The following is a 6,000-nucleotide window of genomic DNA, read 5'->3' as shown; positions in this document are numbered from 1 at the left end:
AACAGAAACTCTCCCCCTTATGTGGCCAATTATCTTCACCTCAGTTGTTGCCATCTACAGCCATTGTATGCGCCAGGTATTAACTAATCCTGCCCCCCAAGAGAGTAATAGTTACTCCTAGCCTCCTACAAGCTACACTTTTGTGTTCTTCAATTCTCAAGGCCTTTACTTACAAATCCTGTTCCGCCACTACTCAAATTTTGGCTAAAGCTCAAAACTTTATGCCTCTCAGCTGCATTTCACAAAACACTCAGTGTTTACAACACTCCAGATTAAATTATCATTGTAAATGTCTACAAGTTATCTAATTAGTTTTATTTTAACATCCACTCCAGATCTTCAGGTTTTCATAACCATTAGCCTGAAATCCTTAAATACCACATCTTTTGCCTGATCATTTGGTGAATATAAACTTACTGTTCCTGAAGTGTGAATGTCATTCCTTTTCTGATACTGACCTCAGGCATTTCTCATTCCTTTCCACAATGAAAACAGATTAGCCAAGTTGCTACAAGTCCTGACACCTGTGTAAGTCTTAATTCTCCCGAACACCAGCCAAGCCTACTTTCCCCACTGACTCTCCAAATCTCACATCATTCCTCTCGGCCAAACCAAACATGAGACAATGCCTTAGAAATCTCACAGGAGACCAGGGCTCAGAATGACCCAACACTCTTCATCACCTTGGGCTTCAAGTCCACACTGGGGCCCCAGGCTTCCTTGATTTCCACTTACTCATGTCTATTTCCTTCCCAAGTTCATAGAATCATGTAATATCCTGAGTTGAAAGGGATCCACAAGGATCACCGACGGCCAACTCCCAGCCCTGCAAGAATCACACCATGGGCTTTCAGTGTTGTCCAAACACTTCTGTCAGGCTTAGTGCCCTAACCACTTCCCTGGGGAGCCTGTTCCGGTTCTCAACAACCCTCAGGGTGAACAATCTTTTCGTGATATCCAAGCTAAACCTCCCCGACATCTTCATGCCATTACCACAGGCTCTTTATCGTCACTGGAAAAAAGAAATCAAGTGGCCGCCCCTCCACTTCCCATGGAAGCTGCGGACTGCTGTGAGGTCTCCTGCCCAGTCTGTTCTCCAGGCTGAACAAGCCAAGTGACCTCAGCTGTTCATGTGGCACCCCTTCTAAACCTTTTACCATCTTTATCGCCCTCCATTAGACGTTTTCTGACACTTGTAATTATTTCTCTGACCTTTTCCCGTGATCTCTCGTCCTTCCTGTAGTTTTTCAAACTATCTTTCGACAACAAAGCCCAAAGGCCCTTCTCTCGGGCCGTGGGGGGAACTTTCTGACCCCCCTTGAGAGAGGCGCTACGGAAGGGTCCTGCAGAGCCGCCGCGTCCCCCGAGAAAGGCGAGAACGCCACACAGCGCGGAAGCCCTGAAAGGGGAAAGCGGAGCTATTTCGGACGGGCACCGGGGGCACCTTGCGCATGTTTTTAAATCCGGGCCTCCGGCGTGGCTGCGTGTCCCCCGCCGCCCACACGCGGTGCCGCCGCCGCCACTCCTCCCCCCGCGGCTCGGCCCTTCCGCACGAGAACACGGCTCTGCTCTCCATGCTCGGCGGCCCACGGGAGATAAAAGGGCCGAGGACACGGGATTTCCAGGGCTTCCCAGCCGGCGGGGAGGGGGAAGAGGAGGGAAAGAGAGGGGGGAGTCAACGCGCGGGGCCGCCGCGACCCCAGGGCGACTAGTGACGAGCGCCGCGAGCGCCGGCCGCCCATTGGCTGTCGCGCGGGCGCCGAGCGGCCAATCAGGGCCGGGCGCGGAGCAGCGCAGCGCTCGCCTCGCCTCGCCCGGCGGCCCCGCGCGCGGGGGGCGGGGTCACGTGACGCTCTGTTTACATCCTCTCAGCTGTCGGGCCCCGCCTCCCCCGTCCCGTCCCGTCCCGTCCCGTCCTTCGCACCGGCACCGGCCGCCGAACCGACCCGCGAACCCCGGCCCGTGGCTGCCCAGCGCCGCTCTCCGCACGCTCAGCCGTTCGCCCGCGGCCGGCCGGAGTGCTCTCCTGCCTGCAATTCTCGCCCCCCCAGGCGGTCTCGCCGCTGCCGCCCAGCGCAGGGTCCGGGGCCCGCTGCGGAACGGGTGAGTGTTCCGCATTGTAGGGGGGTGGGCAGAACTGCGCTCCGGCCGCGCTGTGCGGCGCGGAGGCCCCGTCGGGTGGCCGGGACGGTGGGTTGTGGCGGGGGAGAGAGGGAGCGCAGCCCGCTAGCCCCTGCCCTCCGGCCCCTGCCCTCCGCTGGCGCCCCGGGCGCTCCGGTCCCCATTGTCCATGGGCCCCGCACGCAGGCGCGGGCGAAGGGGGGTGAGGGGGGGGCGGTTGTTTTCGCACAGCCGGGACGGGGCGAGGGCTCGCCTTGGGGAGGGACAGGACGGGCTCTGTGCCTACGCCCTCGGCAGCCCCTTCTTTTTCCTCCTCATTTGCCCGACCCTCGCCACCCCTCGTGCCGTCTGCGTAATAAATAATCTCTGGCCCAAAAAGGGTTGGGAGGAGGAGATGTGGTTGGTGTAGCTGCCGCGGGCCTGGGCAGCTGTGAGAGGACGGGGACAAGAGAGAAGGTTCCAGCCTCGAGATCCAGGCGGGGGGATGGTGGTACGGGCAAGGTGAGGGCAGCACACGTCCCCCGCTGCGGCTCAGCGCCCTGCCTCTCCCCCATGACGGCTGTGGGTTTGCTTTTTGCCTTTGAGGAAATGCAGTGAGAAGAGGAGCCTGCGTTTTGGGGTTTTTGTTTGGGGTTGGTTGTTTGTTTCGCTGTCGAGTCTTTACAATCTCAGGGGCTTGTGGGGGCTGCGTCTTCCAGGCCGAGGCATCGTTGGGTGGTGCGTGAAACAACATTTTGTTTTGTTTCAAGAAAAACCCGTGGGCTAATGAAGGATATTTCTCCTTTTGGGAGTGGAGGAGGTGGTGCGGCTGCAGCGAGGGGAAGATACTTTGTTTACATAAACAAAGTGTGTGAAATGCGCGATAACTTCGCCCGCAAACCAGGGTGAGTCGGTCTGTGAGCATTCCTGGCGGCAGCCGCCGGGGGAAAAGGAGAAGGCTGCCTCTGCCCCCCGCTTTGCCATAAACGCACATTTTTGTCTCTGTTTACATTGTGGTCTCTGTTTTGGCTGGGAGAAGCGTAAGGGGAGGAGCAGGAGCTGGCTCCGGGGCTGCCACCTCCTCCCCTCTGTTGTCTTTGTTGTTATCTGCTCGAGGAGGCGTCCTGCGGTCACGTCTGTAGCTGAGCTGCGGTCTGAGGTGTTAATAGGATTCCTCTTGGGCCCGAAACCTCGGGCCGCCTTCTGCAGTGCATGTGCGGGTCTCGTCTGCCCTCCGTCCGCCCTCCTCCCCCCTGCCTCGGCTGTTGTCAGCGGCTCGCACTGAAGTTGCAGGAAGGGGAAGGGAGGGCAGAGGGGGAAGGAATCTTGGCATTTATTTGATACTCGGTCAGCAGCCTGGGCCTGCTTTGTGCAGCTCTGCTGTTAAAAGAAAAAACAAAAACGACACCTGAGGTGGAAGGGTGAGGGGATGTCTGTTTGAAAACAAGGTCTTTATGAAAGTACTAAACTGCTGCAGTGTGTGGAAAGTGCTTGTGTCCTTGCAGTACTTGCCAGTGCCAACGTAGTTAGTGTTCTCCTGGGAGATATTTTTTTTACTCCTGTCAAGTAAAAGTCAAGCAGAGTGGAACTGCAGACTTTAGTAAGAAAGTAAGGTTTCTTCTCATAAAGAGCAGCAAACTTTGAGACACACAAAAAAAATACCCAGAATAAGGCTAGTCAGGACTTCGGCAAATTAATGAAGATACCAAATTCCTCTTGAGCATATGACCTCTGTGTTACAGAGAATGCTTTTTAAGATGCAAGACACAAAAATCCAGTACTTAGAGTTAGTAGATTACAGTAATACGTGGTGAGAATGTCTTTGTAACCTTAATCCATTATGCTTGCAAATTAATCATACTGTGTGATGCATTTTTTTCCCTCAACAGGACCATTACCGTGCTCTGGGCAGACGATCTCTGGAAGGAATCAGGCTTGGATAAATAGAGCTGTCTTCTACAGAACTCCTGCCTGATTTGTTGGAAAAGTTTGAAAAGTATTTTGAATGTGTAGGTGGAAAAATGCTTGAAAGATCTATTGGTATTTTAACTGACTTGGGGTGGATAAATATAATGATAGGAATGTGAGAAGTATGTGAGTGAGGTCAGGGTGCCACAATGAGGGCTTTGGAGATGGACTCCTAGCCAGATGTTCTTTACAACAGTCAGTGTCCCTCAGAAATGCTAGAAAATACAATTGGGTGTTGTTGGGAGGTTTGCAGTGAGGAGAATATAATGAAATCGCAGAAACAGAAAAAAGTATGTAATACTGAACAGTCCTGGATGACCAAATTTTATTACTGTCTGTGCAGGGTTAGGTTCCTTCCCTGCATAATCTCTGATCTTCATTCCAGAATTCTTGTAAAAATCTTTTTACCTCTCTAATGGGCCTTCTCTCTGAATTTTCTTCATCTTATCTGTGTCATGACTTGCTTTAGATATGTGACTGGCCAGTTTCAATTTTGCAGTATTCTATTTATATATTATGAACTCTTGCCATTTTTATAATCATAATCTTGACAGTTTGGTGATTTTTATTGCTTAGTCTTCTATTTGCCTGTCAGTGGCTGCCCAAGCTGCAGCTCCTTTTGAAGAGGCTTCTGCCTAATAGGAAACCTAAGAATAGGGCCTCAGTATCAGGCATGTATTGTAGTTTTCCATGCCTGTGCTGGACCATACCAGAGCAGTGACTTAGCTGTGTTTCTGTAAACTTGAAACACTTTGAGGTGGGAAGTGTGTATTCTGAAGCTAAAGGTAGGCTTAGGCATGGTACCAGTGCTGGTGGAAGTCTTAAAAGAGCATGTTGCCCGTGATGTTTTTGTTTTAGGCAAATTTAAAAGACATTAGCACAAAATTCCTACTGCAAGACATAATAGTGCATGGTTCTTGTTTTTTCCCCCCAGAACCAGGCAATAAAATGTCCCCCTGCTGTGTCTCAGAAAGGTTTATGTCAGGTGTTTCAAAAGTTCCCCAGAACAAATACATTAAAAGCAATTCTGAAATATTAAGCATTAGGGGAATGCTTGTGCCAGTCTTGGGCGCATGGGGAGAAACACCTGAGAATACAGTAGTTTTTTTCTGGATGAGAGGTGTCTTTACATGTACCTGTTCTTGTCATTCCCTGCTTTGTTCCCATTTTCAGCAGGAATGACACAGAGATCTGCTATTCTACCCTGCTGAACTGAAAGCGATGTTCTGTAGCTGATGATTAATTAGCTCTCTGTGTAAGAAAAGTACCTTGAAGTCTACAGCTCTTGGTACTCTTGAATGCAGACATGGTTTAATATAATCTCATTTATTTTATCTACTTAGAATGTAAATTCCTCAAAGCAGAAGTGGGTAGAATGTATGTGTGATCATGTTTTGGAAATGAATAATCAGTTATGTGACTGGCCTAAGGCCCTCCAGGAATCTTCTGGTAGGGTCAGAAGTGGATCTGCGTGCTTCATCCTCTCCAACCAACAAGGGTGGGTTTTTGGGATGGAGAATTATTTTAGTGTATCTGCCTTGCAGAAGGGTGATCATGCTGTTCCACTTCATCATTTATGGAGTTATAGGGACTAAAGTCTAGTAGTTTATATTAAATATTATAGGTATAATTGCATGAGAGCATCAGGAAATAACTACTGTGCTCCAATTCCTTTGGGACCTGTTTGTGTGCACTGGATGTTAATGAAAGCCTTCAGGCCTCCTTCGTGCAAGCTGTTAAAGCAGTTTCTACTGCTGTGTTAAGAAATTTGGGCTGGACTTTCGGTCCTTGAAGAAAGGATAGAATTTATAGTAGCTTAGGATGCTGAATATATTTTTTTGCAGAACTGAAAGATAGCTGGCTGGCATTTAGAAGAGTGGTGTTGGTCCTCTGTCCTTTTTTGTCCTGGTATGTCACACCTACTTCATGTTT

General features: G+C 50.5%; 1 protein-coding gene across 4 annotated transcripts in view; it reads left to right on the top strand.

The window, feature by feature from the left end:
* Positions 1–1,865: 1,865 nt before the first annotated feature.
* Positions 1,866–6,000, top strand: part of PCMTD1 (protein-L-isoaspartate (D-aspartate) O-methyltransferase domain containing 1) — a 40,866-nt gene continuing 36,731 nt past the window's right edge. The window contains exons 1-3 of one of the 4 annotated variants that reach the window (XM_082302740.1): positions 1,866–2,103; positions 2,871–3,005; positions 3,990–4,109. The gene's annotated coding sequence lies outside the window, so the exon portion shown is untranslated. Of the gene's footprint in view, positions 2,104–2,473; positions 2,623–2,870; positions 3,006–3,989; positions 4,110–6,000 lie in introns of those variants that run through there. The other 3 variants (XM_082302739.1, XM_082302738.1, XM_082302741.1) reach the window with 3 other exon arrangements.

This window comes from Coloeus monedula, assembly GCF_965178545.1.
Source record: "Coloeus monedula genome assembly, chromosome: 1".
Taxonomy (NCBI): domain Eukaryota; kingdom Metazoa; phylum Chordata; class Aves; order Passeriformes; family Corvidae; genus Coloeus; species Coloeus monedula.
The sequence above is the reverse complement of the archived record's forward strand: the minus strand, read 5'-3'. Positions and strand labels throughout refer to the sequence as shown.